The sequence below is a fragment of the Zootoca vivipara genome, chromosome 13 (genome assembly GCF_963506605.1).
Source record: "Zootoca vivipara chromosome 13, rZooViv1.1, whole genome shotgun sequence".
Classification (NCBI taxonomy): domain Eukaryota; kingdom Metazoa; phylum Chordata; class Lepidosauria; order Squamata; family Lacertidae; genus Zootoca; species Zootoca vivipara.
Window position 1 is genome coordinate 6,409,787 of NC_083288.1, and position 18,630 is coordinate 6,428,416.

Sequence of the window (18,630 nt, forward strand, 5' to 3'; positions counted from 1 at the left end):
AGCAAATGAGAGCTGTGGTTATTATACAAACAAGCAACTGTAATTGTAACATTGATTATTGAAGAAATTATGGCATTACAGAAACACATACCGTAGTTGGATAAATAAAATTAGCTTCAATTTGCAATTCTGTAAATCCTCTGACGGAATCTCGATATGAACTATGGAGAAAAAGGAAACTAGAGAAATCCTTCTATAGCAGGTCTGTACAAGCTGCGAAATGGAGTAACTTGTGCAACAAGTGGGGAAATGAAACTGGAGAGCTCATTCGACAGCAGCTTTCCATAACTTGTGACCAAAAAAAGCAGAATACCACATCTTAACCATGTAAATCACTGTCTCCCATGTGCAAGGCAACCCACTTGTTTCTGTAATCATAGCAGAAATGGGGGGGGGGCGATATCAAGTACCTGGTGGGCAGTTTTATTTGATCACAGGCTGGTGCTTCTGTTTAGAGAAACTGTGGTTTATGCATTATTTGTTATAGTGTCCTAGATTTAATCTCTGACTTCTGTAATGAAAGCATCTCAATGAAAGCAAACTTGGGGGGTGGGGTTGTTGCAATGTTGCTAAGACTTCCGTTGCCAAAGATATGAGTCTCAGAATTCAAATGCTCACATCAAATAAAAGGTGAGCATTACAAACCTCGAACTCTTCCTTGGATCAGAGCTTACTCCAAACTGGGGGAGACTTCCCTGCTTCAGTTTGCTCCCAACACCCATCAAATAACTGAACCTTTTGACAGAGTGCTGTCAAAGATGTTCATTAAAAAAAAAAAACCCAGTACAAGGATTTTGGCTTAGCCTTGTACATAATATATAAAGATAAGTCCCAGGTGTATTCATCTGTAACATTGGTACTTCTCTGAAAGATCTGTGTCAAATGGCAACACATTCTGGCTTAATATCCATTTTCATCTCTAGACTCACTGCCGTCATCATCTATCATCGTACAGAAACTGTCATTGACACTGGTGTCAGAACAAAGAGTGGAATCTCTAGAAACATCACCCAAGCTCAGGGAAAACACAAAACATTGTTGGGCAGGGGGAAGGGACTAGAAATCCCATCAGCTGCAATCTCTTTCATAGTTTTGATGACACAACCTGTTGGCAGCTCCTGTACTGTATCCTGATAAGAAGAGGTGCAAATCCTGAGGCCAATGCAAGAGATTCAAAAGCCCTCCCAAAACCTTGCCAGGTGGAAAGCAACAGCTTCTTGTCAGGACAAACAGGACAAACCCTACGCCAAAGGATAAATGGACATAAATCTGACATCAGGAATCACAAGACAGAGAAACCAGTAGGAGAACACTTCAATCTCCCAGGACATTCTATACAAAATCTCAAAGCAGCTGTTTTATTACAGAAAAAATTCAGGAACAGACTGGAAAGAGAAGTTGCTGAATTGCAACTCAAGCTTAAAACCATTGAGCCACCTGGAATGAACAGAGACATAGGATTTTTATCTCATTATACATGATCAAGCTTTCCTTAGCACCTCAGCCCTTGCTTCCCCCCCCCCGCAAGACCAATTGCAGTCGTTAACAGTCGTTAACAGTCATCAACAGGTTTACCACTCCTATCAGCCCATCACCCATTCCCATCACCCCACCCCCACCCTCTGAATATACATAAGGGTCTGGCTACTTCTGTTTCAGTGTATCTGATGAAGTGTGCATGCACACGATAGCTCATACCAAAATAAAAACTTAGTTGGTCTTTAAGGTGCTACTGAAAGAATTTTTATTTAGCTTCTTGTCAGGTTAAAGAGCTTTGTGTGACGAGGCTGACAGAAATCCCCCCCTAATAACTCACAACAGACACAATATCTTAGGTTTGGGTTTGGGGCATTATTTTGGCCACAACTTTATTTAAATACAATTTTAATTTGAGTGTTGGCTTAGGCTTTTGGTTAACCATTCGTCCTTCTCTGGGAAGGACCATCTTCATTGTCCACTTGGGACAGGACTCAAATCATCTGCCCGCTTGGGACAGGACTCTCATCATCTGTCCACTTGGGACAGTACCAGCTCCGACTTCCCCAAGGGTATAGGGAAGTCAAGTAAACACCCCTGGGAGAGGAGGTAGCTGTGCCCAGACATTCTCCCCTCTCGACCAAGAATGTTCCCCAAGGCTCGTACTCTGTAATTGGCCCCCCAGCCCCGCCTATGGCGGGGATGTAAGGGCTAGAGCAAAAGCCCCAGGATTCCTTTAACGGAATACTTCTATGTGGAGCAACATTAAGAAGGGGGGTAGGCATCTGGCAGCCACACCCCTCCTCCAACCAGATTCAATAACCAAAAGCCTAACCGCCAACCTAACAAGTTGTGACAATTTGCTAAGCAGTAGACAAAAACCAAGTGGCAAAGCCAATCAGCCAAATGGCAAAAATCCTACTGGGCCCTTGAAAAGCAAGCGACCCCGTGACAGGCAAAGCAAGGTCAGGCTAAAACCTGTAAAAGAAAGCGGCGGGTGGGAGGGAGATTCAAACACCAAAGCAAGAGTGGCCCAAAAGTGAAAGAAGCTGAGATTAACTAGTGGCCCTCTCGCCAATCAAATTATGCCCATCTAAATAACCACCCCCCCCCCATTACTCAGCTCCTGAAGAGGCCTAGGCCCCAGCCCAAACCTTAAGGGACTTCTTCCCAGCTCTTCCACAACCCGCTTTATATTTTATAATATAAAGCGCTTTGTCACACCTGTCCTGAACCCCCAGCCTATCCAGCGGCAAATCCTGCTGGCATATGCAGTATGTCAAGTCCAAAGTTCAACAGCCAGGAAGCACAATCCCATAGAAGTCCTGGAGCATCCAAGCCAAGATCCATCAGCACAGGCAGTTGGGCAGACACAACACCTCAACTCTGCTTCCCTTTTATTCCTTGCTTCTTGATTGCAGCAATCCCCACCTGGGCTGTGGGCCCTTGCCTGCCTCAGCCTCCCAGAGTGTACCTTCCACCAGTGGCATCGCAATGGGGGCGGGGGGCGGTGCACCCCGGGTGCCAAGTCTGGGGGGGGGTGACAAGAAGGCACGCTGTGGGGGCTCGCAGAGCCACAAGCAGCCATTGCGCCGTCGCAGTCGCATGTGGAGGATCCCCCGTTCGCGGCTGCAGCTGCAAGCAGATGATCCTGGCACCAGTGGCAAACCACTATGTAAAGTGCATGTGCGGCATCGCATGCATGCGCTGTACGTTACGACGCTGTACATAGTGGTTTGCCACCGGCGCCGCTCGAGCGCTGTGCGGACGGCGGTAGGATCCCTCTGTCACTGCTACAGCCTGATGAGAGGGCATCCCCCCAGGGCGGGTGCCACTACCTAGAAGGCCTCTGCCTGGTTGCCTGTAACTTTGCTTCTCGCAGTGAGGGAACTGCCAGAAGGCCCTTGGCGCTGGACCTCAGTGTCCGGGCAGAACGATGGGGGTGGAGACGCTCCTTCAGGGTAGGCGGTCTCCCCCATTCCTCCTCTGCCCAGTCCCTGACAACTGGGTCCTTTCCAAGGTTGCTGTTTAGACCTAAACCAGGCACCCCCAAACTCGGCCCTCCAGATGTTTTGGACTACAATTCCCATCTTCCCTGACCACTGGTCCTGTAAGCTAGGGATCATGGGAGTTGTAGGCCAAAACATCTGGAGGGCCGCAGTTTGGGGATGCCTGACCTAAACTCTTTTGCACATCTGCAAACCTCTGAGCATGCTGATACATCCTCCTTGTTCCTCAAAAAAACTCCTTTGGCTGCAGACTTATTGATGCTCACAGGGAAGTAATCAGATTAAGAACCCAGGTATAGCAACAAATCTGCCTTCCCAACTGCCATGATAGTCTTAGGAAGGCCAATACTGTGCAGTGCTGTTGGCTATTACTTTGTCGGATGCGCATCTGCATCGTATCTGTATCCGAACTGTTCTGGGTACTGGATGTGTAGCTTCCAATCTAGAACTGGAATAATGCTCACAGCTGTTGATGGCTGAAATGTTCACTTCTATGCATCGTACCCTGTTGCATATTAAAGATCTTGACCCAGCAATTTATCTGCATGCAGGTCCTGTTTCTGCTTGACGCTTCACATGTTGCTAATGTGATCACTTTATGCCTTTGAGTAATATGGCAATTCTGTACTCACGTACAACTCTCGGTTTGTTGTGTGTTTATTTGTTTCTTTCACATGGAAAATTCAATAAATATTTAATTAAAACTAATGAATGCAGTGGTGTAAAACTAGACTAGAAACAGAAGTGCAATCTCAGGGATGCTCATATTTTCTAAATGGGTATTGAAATGATTTATAATTAAGTCAAGAAAACTATAATAAAGTTGGGAGTTATGAAATACGATGCTATCTGAAAATGAAGTACTTACATTAATTCACCAACTGGCAACGGAGAGCTGTAGCAGTAAGTGATATCATGAAAGATTAAAAAATTGAACTTACCTAAGGAAGAAAAAAATAGAATTATTAGATAAAAGTGGCTGTAGCATAAATTATTCTATTCCCAAACCAAACCCCCCATAAGCCATCTGAATTTTTATGATGCAAGTACCGTGAAAGGGCATAATTGGAGCTGAAGGGGTCAAATAATTTGCCAAGTGATTAAACTGTTGCAATTTATTAGAGTTTTAATGCAATATTTCCCTGGGATATATATAAAAAGTTTTATAATGTGTAATATAGCAATTTTATTACTAGTGATCAATACAACCCTAATGGTAATAACCTGTTCTGAAATTTATAATCTAATTTCACATTTTGTGTTTACATTCCAATGTTGGGAAGATAAAAAAGCTTGCATATCCCTGCTTAAAGAAATGTCTTTAAGAAACCAATGTTTTTTCATTGGTATATTATTTTCGTAATGCATTGGCCTGTGTATTTGGAGGAGGAGGAGAAGTATACAGAGGAAAATTGCCGTGCTTAAGCCCCACTGAAATGTACAGAAGTTGCCCAAGATCAGGGCACAGCCCAATGGGGGTTTAGTTGGAAGTACTTCTCGTGCTGAGGGACCCAGATGGCGCTGTGGGTTAAACCACAGAGCCTAGGGCTTGCTGATCAGAAGGTCAGCAGTTCAAATCCCTGCAATGGGGTGAGCTCCCGTTGCTCGGTCCCAGCTCCTGCCTAATGGTCAGGGGTCCCTTTACCTTTACCTTTACCTTACTTCTTGTGCTATTACACCAATAACATTTAAATAATTATGCCCGTGCTAGCAAAAATCTGGAAGTTTTATGGCACACAATCCAAAATGCAACTGTTTCATTAATCTGTGCAAGAAAAAAAGTTCACCCAAATGGTGCCTAATAAAAGCTAGGTGAATCACAGAGAAAGCACAGGCATATTAACCTCATTGGGTCTAGCCCAGACCTGTATAAATTTTAAATCACCCAGACTCACTACCATAAAGCAGCATGCTCAACACACAAGCCTGGTAGACCTCCATCTTGGTATTGGACGTTAACATCACATACTCCCATCCTCTTTTGGCCAGTTATGGTGGAACCCAGGTAGACAAAAACCTCTATCACCTTAAGCATGTGCTCACCTATGCTGATGCATGGAAGGCTGGCGATTTCCTGACCCAGCATATTGGTCTTTGTCAGGCTGGTGGTAAGGCTGAACTCCCTGCAGGCTTGGGCAAGACGGTTGATGTGTCTCTGCAGAGCTTCCTCGAAATGTCCGGTCGAGGCTGCATTATCTGCAACAACATCCATCGGATGAGGACCTTCCACATTTTTGACTTGGCATGCAGACGTGCCAGGTGGAACAAATGCCCGTTGCTCCTTGAAGGCATAAGAGAACAGCAGGGGGGAAAATGTGCCAAAGAGAGTTGAGGCGAGAACGTATCAGTCTCTACAGCCACAGCAGGTGCCGTAAGCTCCCAACAGCTTGACTTCACACTCAAAGGTCTCCCAAGGCAGATTGATGGCAACAACAATCAGGTTAAATGCAGCCACCAGAGGTTAAATAAGGCTGCAGGTCTAATCCCACTGACCTGGGAGCAAGACCCATTGAATTCAACAGGGCTAAATTTCTAATAGACATGTTTTGGGCTGAACTGTAAATCTGCTTTTGTTGCCTATTTGGGGTTATAAAAAAACCAGATGGGTTACAGACTACCTATATGAATGATGAGCTGCACTATGGTCTTAGAGTGTAACCAGTTGTACAGGCTTCGTCTTGTCAGGGCCGTCTTAAGGTCATCAGACACCCTGGTGCAGGGATCCCTCGGGCGCCCCCCCTTTTTAAAAAAAGAAAACTCTTACCTGGCGTGCTGGGCGGCAGGAGTCTCATGATGGCCCCCACGCCTCACAGCAGGGCCGTGCTGTGCCAGAGGCCGCCTGCCTGTCCGATGCCGCCGGATTGAGTGGGGGAGGGGGCGCCGCTGATCCACGTGGCCTTCCTCCCTTCCCGCGCTGGGTTCCTTCTCGCAAACAGTGCGCTGTGTTTCATTGGTAGAGGTGCTGCCATGTGGCGTCGCCTCTACCAATGAAACGCAGCGCCGGGGTGACGGATGACCCTGGTGCTGCAGAGCAGAACAGGGTCCTAGTGCCCCTGTTCTGCTCGCTTACCTCCCTGCTCTCCCGGTGCGGCTGGTGGAGGGAAAAGGGAGGCCGCTGCGAAGCTCCCCCATTTGCTGGGGCGCCCCTCAGCGCCCCCTGATCGCCCAGGCGCCGTGGCGCATTGCGTCACTAGAGTCAATGGGCAAGCCGGGCCTGGGTCTTGTCATGGATGATACATAGAGAAAAGCAGAGGGAGGAGAATCTTTATAGAAAGATGGTTGCCAGGATCAGATTTAGAAAAGATAACCCCCACCCACACACACACATGTATATTTTGGGGGAGGAATATTCACTATATTGAAACTTTAACTTCTCTTGAAAATCCAACATCTCGTCTGAACCTTCCAAATGTACCATAAATTTTGGAATGTTGCTGTAGGAAAGATTCAGCAGATGCTCAGGGCGTTGCAGACACAACACAAAATGTTCATTACCACCACACATGCTTTTTTGCTGTATCCCTGGTTAAGATCTGAAGTACAGAATGAAACCATGCACTAGTTTTCCAGGGTATGCCTTGTTCCCTGGGATCATGGTATGTATTATGGAGACATGGAGGCAAGGTAATCTTCTAGAAAGCGTGTCTTTGTGGTAATGACTCTATTTTCTGGAATTCCCTGCATAAAGCAGCGTATCAGATCCATGCTATTGACCTTTTTAGAAGAACAGTTGTTACTTTCTAAAAAGATAAAAGTCACTAGACCTTCCTGAGTTCGTGGACCCGTCTGGAACGGATTAATCCACTTTCCATTACTTTCAATGGGAAAGTTCGCTTCAGTTTATGAATGCTTCAGTTTATGAACAGACTTCCGGAACCAATTGTGTTCATAAACCAAGGTACCACTGCATTGTTGATTTAAGTGTTCTAATTCATATAGGGTGAGTCTTTTAAAAGAGGCCCCATGGAACATGTGTACTCTGTATCCACAGGGCCTTTTTTAAAGGACTCACAATGTATTTTAATATTTTCATTTTTCTGCTCTCAGTTATTGTTGGCCATTGCGAGGACCACTTGGTTAAAACGCAGCATGTCAATGGCCTGAGTGGGTAGATAAATGAATGAATGAAGAGATTAGATAGATGATAGATAGATAGATAGATAGATAGATAGATAGATAGATAGATAGACAGATAGAATAGCTTTTCTTCATATGGTTGGATTGGTATGGCAGCACCTCTTTTAGAGATGTAGAAAAGGAATAACATTCTGGGCTGATTTAGATTGCTTGGAGAAGGGGCATAATATCATTAGCATCATTATGCATAATAATTTAATCATGCAGTAGTAGGCGTAATTCCATCTGTTTCAACGAGCCACTGAAGAGGCACTTTTTATACTTAGCTAGATTCATGTGGGAGTCTTATGACAAGCTTTCAGTGTGTGATTCAAGTGGGTGTTAAAAAGTCATCCTTATCATCACTGCCTGTTCTGTCACCAAATGATATCTATCCCGAGACTGAAAAAAATGGGTGGGGAAAAGGAACCAGCTTTACTATGTCTGGAAGACTCTTGCAAGACTGAAGCCATCTATTATATTGCTTCATGAACCCCACATTAAGAAAGCCAAGAAAATAAATTATCTAGATCCCTTTCAGTCTGGTTTCTGATTTGGATTTAGCTGCTGCAGCTGATAACTTCAACTAGGAGCTAGGTTGGGAATATTCATCCTTGTTAACAGCTCTTGTTAACAGCAGAGTACCCTTGCTGGGATGGAACTGGTTTTAGTCCTCCCTGCTGGTCTGATCTCAGAAGGTGGTGCTGAGGGCTGCTCCTGAACTGCTTGGTCTAGAAACCAAGCCTTATGAAGAACAGTTGAGGGAGCGGAAGCTGAAGCAGGAGAGAGGGAGACATCCAAGATTCTTCACCACCCTGATTCATCTCTACCTCTAGGCCTCCCTCATCCTGCTCTCCTGCTTCAGCTTCAGCAATTCTGCCTCTGATTCTGGACTTCTCTCTCCCACAGCTTCTCCCTGCTCACTAAGCCCTGGTTGTTGTTGTTTAGTCGTTTAGTCGTGTCCGACTCTTCGTGACCCCATAGACCATAGCACGCCAGGCACTCCTACCTTTCACTGCCTCCCGCAGTTTGGTCAAACTCATGTTTGTAGCTTCGAGAACACTGTCCAACCATCTCGTCCTCTGTCGTCCCCTTCTCCTAGTGCCCTCAATCTTTCCCAACATCAGGGTCTTTTCCAAGGAGTCTTCTCTTCTCATGAGGTGGCCAAAGTATTGGAACCTCAGCTTCACGATCTGTCCTTCCAGTGAGCACTCAGGGCTGATTTCCTTAAGAATGGATAGGTTTGATCTTCTTGCAGTCCATGGGACTCTCAAGAGTCTCCTCCAGCACCATAATTCAAAAGCATCAATTCTTTGGCGATCAGCGTTCTTTATGGTCCAGCTCTCACTTCCATACATCACTACTGGGAAAACCATAGTTTTAACTATACGGACCTTTGTAGGCAAGGTGATGTCTCTGCTTTTTAAGATGCCGTCTAGGTTTGTCATTGCTTTTCTCCCAAGAAGCAGGCGTCTTTTAATTTTGTGACTGCTGTCACCATCTGCAGTGATCAAGGAGCCCAAGAAAGTAAAACCTCTCACTTCCTGGTACCTCTTCAGATTTTGACATCTCCTCCTCCCTGTCTGCTCCCGCTTCTCCCTCTGACCACTCATTGTTGTCCCACCACCACTCTCTGGGCTCTGAGTCTTCTTCTGTTGGCGCTTCCCCAGTTGGTTCCTTCCACCATTAAAGGTTAAAGGTGGAGGGGGGTGTCTCTCATTAGAATTGCTTTTATCATGATGCTATCGATTATGATGCTTTGTTGTTGTTGTTTAGTCATTTAGTCATGCCCGACTCTTCGTGACCCCATGGACCATAGCACGCCAGGCACTCCTGTCTTGCACTGCCTCCCGCAGTTTGGTCAAACTCATGTTCGTAGCTTCGAGAACACTGTCCAACCAGATGCTTTGTTTTATGTTTGTTTTAGTATGTCCTGTAAAACATGGTATTGATTCTGTATGCTACCCTGAGATCTTTTGATAAAGGGTGGTATATAAATCGAATAATTATCATCTTAACATAATCTGTACAAAGGATCACCAATGTGATTTCAAGCCAGATGGCAGAAAAAAGAGAACTGAATCAAGTGACATCACTTTACCTCAAATAAACTCTGAGCTGCAGAGACGAGCCAGCAGGGAAAGATGAGAAACAGCCATTCACTCACAGTCATAGAATTGTAGATTTGGAATTGATCCCAAGATTAATCTAGTCCAACCCCCTGCAATGCAGGAGCTCAAAAACATCCATTGCAGGTGGTCATCCAACCTCGGCTTAAAAGCTTCCAAGGAATGAGAGTCCACAACTTCCCGAGTGAGACTGTTCCACTGTCAAACAGCTACTGCCAGAAAGTTTTTCCTGATGTTCAGTCGGAATCGCTTTTCTTGTAGCTTGAAGGCATTGGTTTGAGTCCTACCATCCAGGAAGAAACAAACTTGCTCCATGTCACAACCCTTGAGATATTTGAAGATGGCTATATGTCCTCTCAGTCTCCTCTTTTCCAGGTTAAACATACCCAGCTCCTTCAACCATTCCTCATAAGGCTTGGCTTCTGGACCCTTGATCATCTTAGCTGCCCTCCTCTGCACACATTCCAGCTTGTTGTTGTTGTTATTATTATTATTATTAATAATACTCCACCTGTCTGGCTGGGTTTCCCCAGCCACTCCGGGTGGCTTCCAACAGAAGTATTAAAATACAGTAATCTATTAAACATTAAAAGCTTCCCTAAACAGGGCTGCCTTCAGATGTCCTCTAAAAGTCTGGTAGTTGTTTTTCTCTTTGACATCTGGTGGAAGGGCATTCCATAGGGTGGGAGCCACTACTGAGAAGGCCCTCTGCCTGGTTCCCTGTAACTTTGCTTCTCACAGTGAGGGAACTGCCAGAAGGCCCTCGGCACTGGACCTCAGTGTCCGAGCAGAACGCTGGGGTGGAGACGCTCCTTCAGGTATACTGGACCGAGGCTGTTTAGGGCTTTAAAGGTCAGCACCAACACTTTGAATTGTGCTCGGAAATGTCAACATCCTTCCTAAATTGTGGTACCCAGAATTGGACACAATATTCCAGGTGTGATCTGACCAAGGCAGAATAGAGTGGGACTATTACTTCCCTTGATCTGGACACCATACTTCTGTTGATGCAGCCTAGAATAGCATTAGCTTTTTTTTTTTGCTGCTGCATCACACTGTTGACTCATGTTAAGCTTGTGGGACTCCAGGTTGCTGCTTCAGACTTTTGAAGCCAACAACTATTTCCTCTAGGTGTATGAGGCGGAGCTTGTGCATTTTAAATAGCTGTGTTTAAGAAGGACTGCCGTGCAATCCATGAAGCGATTTGGTATTCCATCCTTTATCTGATCAAATAAAACAGGTGAGTCGTCACAAGAATGTTTTCAGACTGTAATCTTATGTGTGCTTACTTGGGAGTAAGCCATGGGTGGATTAACTGCTGGTGTGGCAGGAAAGGTAGGAAGGTTGCAGTTTTAGTCTCACTCACCTGGGAGTAAGTTCCATTCAACCCAGTGGAACACAGTTGGACATGCATAGGAATGTGCCGTAGGGCTGCAAACCTAGGCATTCTCCCTAAGAAGCAAATCCTAGTGGCAATTCCAGGAGTTATTTCTAACTAAATATGCATAGGATTATGGACAGAATCATGTAAAATAACCAGGGGAGGAAGGGCGAGTATTTGAGGGGAGTGACAAAGAATAAACATACCTTGGACATTTTCAGCCAAGGTCCACCCAGTGGTTTGGACGACAAGCAGCAGAATAGCAATGAAAGTGGTGAGTGAAAAGTGAGAATTGTGCACACAGAAAAATGAGGTTTGGATGACTTGTTAGCAAGATAGTGCCCTCATCTGGACACAGCCTGGATCTTGGCAGGAAAGTCAGTCTCCCTCCCTCCCTCCCTCTCCTTCCAACAACCCCTCTCTCTTAGTCCTGCCTGGGAGAATTTTTCTTTTTAAAACTCATGGAATCTTAGCTGTCAATTTTCTTTCTCTAGCTGTCTGTGCGTGATGGCAGCTTCAAAAGTTTGACAACTGCTGTTCAAATTTTTCTGAAGTTCCAGCTCTTTCATTCTAATTATCTTCCCTCGGAGCCACTTAAAAACAAGCAATCCCGAGCCCAACAGTCAGAACCCCTGCTGAGAAACAGAACATCCTTTCTCGATGCTAGAAATATCTTAAATCATATTTATTTTACTGCAAGTTTATAGTAATGAAACAATGAAAACATTGCTTTTCCCTGAGATATTTTCTGAAGCTCTCGGGTAAACACAGTCTGATTTGTATGATAATATTACCAGTTTTCCTGTGCTTCCTGCCCCATCTTCCTCTTCCTCCTTCAGATATGACTTTGGGGTATTTCAATCCTTGCCTCCACTTTTTGAATCAAAATGAAAATTTATGAAAAAGGAGGGAGACCAATATCTGAACAGTATCAGGGGAGGCGATAAATATTTTATGAAATGTATCAGTATGATGGAATGACTGGACTTTAGATTTAAACCAGAGAATTCAAGTCACTTCTCAAAGCTATTTCCCATATTATGTGGCAGCAAACCCAGGTTTATTACTTGACTGTGAGAGACTCAAGAAAGAACTGCAGCCAATCCTAAATTTTTAATGTAGGTGTGGGAAAGTGCAGGCCCAGGGACCAAATGTGGGCCTCTCTCCCCTGGCCATGCTCCCTCTCTGCAGGCCATGTTGGGAATCCTGGGTGAGATACCCAAACAGTGGAAGTTGTTCCCAGTACTAGTCAAGCACATGGAAGCAGTGAAAGGTTCAGATAGTTTACTGCTGCAGAAGATAAGGCTCTGTAAAGCAGTTCTGGACCACTTGTTGTTGTTTAGTCGTTTAGTCGTGTCCGACTCTTCGTGACCCCATGGACCAGAGCACGCCAGGCACTCCTGTCTTCCACTGCCTCCCGCAGTTTGGTCAAACTCATGTTCATAGCTTCGAGAACACTGTCCAACCATCTCGTCCTCTGTCGTCCCCTTCTCCTAGTGCCCTCAATCTTTCCCAACATCAGGGTCTTTTCCAAGGATTCTTCTCTTCTCATGAGGTGGCCAAAGTATTGGAGTCTGAGCTTCACGATCTGTCCTTCCAGTGAGCACTTTCTGGACCTAGATACAGCATATACAGATTGTAGACTTTTGCAGATACTTTCTTTGTACTTGAATGTATCTTTGTACTTGAATGATACACCTGTATCTCTGCTGCTTTAAATTTTTGGCAATTTAGGATGTAACACCAACAGACTGAGGACTGAGGACTCACTAACTAACATTAATCACATATACAGTGGTCCCTCGACTTACGAATTTAATCCGTTCCGAATGCACATTCGTAGGTCGGAAAGTTTGTACTGTGAGTCGAAAAAAGCGGTTTCCTATAGGAATGCATTGGAAACGGGGGAAAAATCATAAGTCAAGTAAACCACATCTAAAATTCGTAAGTCGAGAAAACCCCATCTAAACCGCAACGGTTTTCCTTTCTGATGTAGAAAAAACGTAAGAGTGCGGCCATTTTTTTTCATTTGTAACTCGAAATTTCATAAGTCGAGTACTTCATAAGTTGGGCACTGGGCTGCTTTACCATAGTAACTGATATGGCTGATCTTGCACCTGCGATGAGCTCATCCATGGGTGGTTTAGGAAATTACCCACTTCGCATGTCCAGTTACTCTGACAGGCCATCCCTCTTACACTCTGAGTGTTTTTGTCTGCCTAGAATGTGCTCTTAAACACTTATTGATGCCACCTGCTTTCTGGGATGGAGGGTAGAGATAGGGGTGTGTGAGCATGCAGAGAAACGACCTGACTGTAGGTAGAGAGCTGAAAAGAATTGACCTCATTCATACATTACATTTCTACATTTTAAAAGATACCCTAAGGAGGAGGAGGAGTTGACTTGTTTGGTACATAGCTGCCAAGTACCCCGTTTTCCCCGGGAAACCCCCGTTTCTCGCATTATTGGCCGAGGGAGCCGGCGTATAGCTTCCAGGCCATGTGGCCAGCATGACTAAGCTGCTTCTGGTGAACCAGAGCAGCACATGGAAACGCCGTTTACCTTCCCGCTATAGCGGTTCCTATTTATCTACTTGCATTTTGACGTGCTTTCGAACTGCTAGGTTGGCAGGAGCTGGGACCAAGCAACAGGAGCTCACCCTGTCACAGGGATTCGAACCGCCAACCTTCTGATCAGCAAGCCCTAGTCTCAGTGGTTTAACCCACAGCGCCACCTGTATAACTATAAAAGTTAAAATCTCCCAACGTATAACATAGCAGAAATGGAATGCAGGACTAGAAAAAGGAACAACTTTAGTTCAAATTAACCCTTAGCAGTTGGTGCCTCAAAATGTATCAGATCATCCACATGCTGATGACTCAACTAAACTCACTTATTTTTGCTTGACATAAAATTTTGCTTGACATAAAATTTCAATGACAGTGCTACTGCTGAGCAGAACAGCTGCATCATGTGGAAGGTCTAGGATGATTCCTGCCACTCTGCAGAGGAGGAAGAGATGCTTCCTGGTGGTAAGTTACCCCCTATGAGGGGGGCAGAGGCAGCAGTGTGCAAAGGTAACAGCATGTCCCAGGAGGTGTGCTTTCTTCCAGGTGCAAAGATTCAAGATGTGGCAAGAGGTTTCCAGGTCTTATAAAGCCCACTGACTACAACCTCTTGCGTTCACAGCCACTGGCGGAGGAACGGGGGGGAGCGCACCGCCGCAGCACCATTGGGAAAGAGGGTACCATCGTGACCGCCCCCTGGACACGCGCTGCTCACCCCCCACTGGGCCATGCCCCCACGGGTGGCACGCCACACCCCCAGGATGCACACCACTCCCCATAGCTGCCAAGTACCCCATTTTCCCCGGGAAGCCCACGTTTTTTCTTACCTTTTCCCGGCGGTCCCCCGTATCACTTCGTCTCCTGTTATTCTCCCTTATATTCTCCTGCCGGCGGCCATTTTTATTTCTGATTTGCCCATCTATGGGCACCAAAAATGGTGCCGTCTACGCATGTCTGTAGACGCAACTTCTGGTGTCGGCGGCGGCCATTTTTGGTGCCCATAGATGGGCAGAGCGACACCGGAAGTTGTGTCTACGCACTTGTGGACATGCGTAGACGCGACTTTCGAAGCCGGCGGCAGCCATTTTTAGATGGGCAAAGCGACACCAGAAGTTGCGTCTACGCAATTCCTGGTGTCACACAGCTGCCGGTCCCGGATTCTGCAGTCCAGGACTTGGCAGGTATTCCACTCCCCCATGGGTGGTATGCCATGCCCCCAGGACGCACATCACGCCCTGCATGGTGATGTGCCATGCCCCCCGGGACGCACACCAGCCACATGCCTGCCTGCTCTCTGGTGCCAGAGCATGCAGCTTCACCACTGTCCTCTTGCAATCTGTTTCCCATATAAGCTTCAAGCTATTTAGATTTCCAAATTCCATGTTTACTAAGGCTCTCTATACACTGCCGACACAAATCATTTCCCTCCATATACACAAAAGTCTACACCCTTTCATCCTACATACATTTCTCCAACGCAGAAGACAAAAACAATTGCAACCCCTCTCTTGTCCCCTCTCCCTACTCCCATGCCCAACTAAAAAAACAAACAAACCAGGAAAACCAAGGAACCCACTCCCACCCTCTCCCTCCATGTCCCATAAAGGAACCTCAGTGTAGTTAAAGCACCTGCAAAGAAAGCTGGGGACAAACAAAAACATACCTGCCAAGTTGCAGTCAGAGAAATAAGGGACCGGGCGGAAATAGCAGACCGGAAGTAGCACTGCCGCCATTTTGGAACTGGGCGGAGCATGCTCAGAATTGACTTTTGATGCTGCTTTGCCCAGTTCCAAAATGGCCACCAAGCCAGAAGTTGCCCTGCAGCCATTTTGGAACTGGGCAGAGCAGCATCAAAAGTCGCTTCTGAGCATGCTCTGCCCAGTTCCAAAATGGCCGTTGTGCCAGAATAAACCGGGGGAAAACAAAAAAATAAATCTGTTTTTTCAGCTAGGAACAGCTGGGAAAACGGGGATTTCCCGGGGGAAATGGGAGACTTGGCAGCTATGCAAAAAAAACCAAACAGCAAATGTTGAAATGAAAATTATGAGTAGTAGCAAAGACTACCCTTCCCTTGCATCAGTGAACCATCAGTGAATTCATATTCTAATTTATCAGAGCTATCATACACAGTCCCTCTGAGGAGACCACCTATGGAAGGGGAGAAGGCGGCAGCAGGGAAAAGCAGGTTCTACCCTTGAAGTAGAACATGGGTTGCGGAAGGGTTAACAAGATATCCCAGGGTTGGAGAGGCGAGTCGGTTTGGATGGCCACAAGGTTGATTGGCGGGCTGAGCTGTTGCTGGGGAATTTAGCATGTAGCAAATGATTGATTGACAGCTTCTGCATTTAAATAGGTTGGGCAAGCAGCTTTCCCCCACTTTTGCTGCTTGCGTCGAATCTCCCACCCGCCCTCCTCTTATTCTAGGCGTTCTTGCTTGACCTTGCTGTGCCTCTCATGGGGTCGCCTGTTTTGGATCAGGGGCCTGGTAGGAATTTTGCCACTTGGCTGATTGGCTTGTGTCAGGTGGTTTTTGCCTACTATGCTGCAATTAGTCACAACTTGTAAGGTTGACAGTTAGGCATTGGTTCAAATTAATTGGCGGAGGGGTACGGATTTTGGCTGCCCCTCATGGTTGCTGCTGCCGTTAGGGGTATTCCGTTGAAGGAATCCTGAGGCTCTACATGTTTGTCCGTTTATCCCTGTGAGGGGCCAGAACCACGCATGAGCCTCGGGGAGCATCGGAGGGATGAGGTCAAGGGCTTGGGCCCCTGCCCCGATCTCTCCGGACAAGGGTTCTTATCTACTGGCTCCCCTAGCAGGCTAGCGGGAGTCAGATCTGTCCCAGGCGGGGGACAGATGGCAAGAACCAATGCCTAAGCAACCACTCACATTCAGTTGTATTTAAATAAAGTTGTGGCCAAAATTAATGCCTCAAACTTAAACTTATCAAACTTAATTATCGTGTGATGTGTGAGTTATTGGGGGGATATCTTGGTACCTCGGCACGCAATCAGAGACCCAAATGTCATTTCCAAAGGTGGGTTCCATTGTAACTCAAAACAAGCTGCCTCCCCTCCAAGCCTGAAGTGGAAAGATTAGCCTCACCAACTGGAAAGAGGAAGAAAAGGTAACTTCAGAACACTCAGGAGCAAGGTTTATGTCTTAGACCAGGCACCCCCAAACTCGGCCCTCCAGATGTTTTGGACTACAATTCCCATCTTCCCCGACCACTGGTCCTGTTAGCTAGGGATCATGGGAGTTGTAGGCCAAAACATCTGGAGGGCCGCAGTTTGGGGATGCCTGTCTTAGACAGTGAATGAGGGTTATGAGAAGTGTGAAGTCTTTGTTCTGGACCTTTCTGGTCCTGGCATTGCTTCTTAAAGAGATACTTTACAGTAATCCAGGAGGATTGGTCCATAGCTGCCAAGTTTTCCCTTTTCTCGCGAGGAAGCCTATTCAGCATAAGGGGAAATCCCTTAAAAAAAGGGATAACTTGGCAGCTATGGATTGGTCTGAGGATTGATATATATTGATAATACAACTGAATTTCTTACTGCATACAGCTTGATAATAGCAGTAAGTGAGGGAAATTAAATTTTCAAATATGCAACCAAAGCCTGTTATTCTAGATCACATAATCTGGAATAAAAATAGGATATATCACAGCGTAGATTTTTTCTTCTTCCCTAGGTTTTCATCATAATTCTTTCTGTGCAACTCAGCACTTGTGAATCACGTTTAATTTCTCTGAAGGACTACAGCAGAGACTCTTCAACATAAAATTATAAACTAATTGACATTAAGTACTTACAAGTAATTGAAATCTAAATGGGATCCATGGGACCTTCTAAATTTGAGGCCGATCACATTCTTTTTCCCCCTCAGAGAGGTTGTCACAAGAAGAAGGAAAAAAGAGGCCCATTTATACAATCAGCAAGATCAAGTGGTAAAAGTTAAACTGGGCTTCTTCAGGCCTTCAAGCCAGGGAGGGGTATTTCACATTTGAATGCCCCCTACAAATGACCCCCACCTCCTCTCGCATAAAAACAAACATGTCAAGATTAACAGCATTTTAGGTCACTTCATGTGTTCTTCCTTTAAAATGGGATACGTTGTGCCATGTGTGTGGTGAAATTTGCCTCTGTTACACAAATTCTCAAGCTACCCATTTTCAGCACCACACCATCCTGAATAGTTCTTCGTATTATATCCTTCGTGTTCTATTCACAGAACAGCAAAGAATATCGGGGTGCGGAGCGTTCCTGCTGTTTCTAACTGTGGTCTTTAGTGTGAAACTTTTAAATTGTTGTGCATTTCGAAACATTGGGGTGGGGGGGAATAGTCCTTTTGTAAATTTCAGTGCCAATTCAGGATGCAATGCCCATATTGCGGTTTGGAGGAAGCTTGAGGATGAGAGGGAATTAGTTGCTACAGCTCTGCAACTTGGTTCGGCATTAATATGCATGCAAGTTGGGATTGGGTTGAGACCAAGTGTGATTTACAACAACCCTGCAGTGCGGTCCAGTGCTCTTATATACAGAATGTGGTTTGGAAGGCAGGCTGAGCCTAAAAACCTTGCCATTTAGTCCAGTGTTAATATTTCAAGTTGGATGGCGGTGGCTAAGGCTAGTTTGCATTGACACCCCAAAGTTCTCAATACAGTGGTACCTCGGGTTATAGATGCTTCAGGTTACAGACGCTTCAGATTACAGACTCCGCTAACCCAGAAATAGTACCTCAGGTTAAGAACTTTGCTTCAGGATGAGAACAGAAATAGCGCAGCGGCAGTGAGAGGCCCCATTAGCTAAAGTGGTGCCTCAGGTTAAGAACAGTTTCAGGTCAATAACGGACCTCCAGAACAAATTAAGTTCTTAACCCGAGGTACCACTGTACTGAGTCCTAAATATTTTATTCTTTTAACAATGCCTGAAGACTGAGAATGGGAGAGTGGG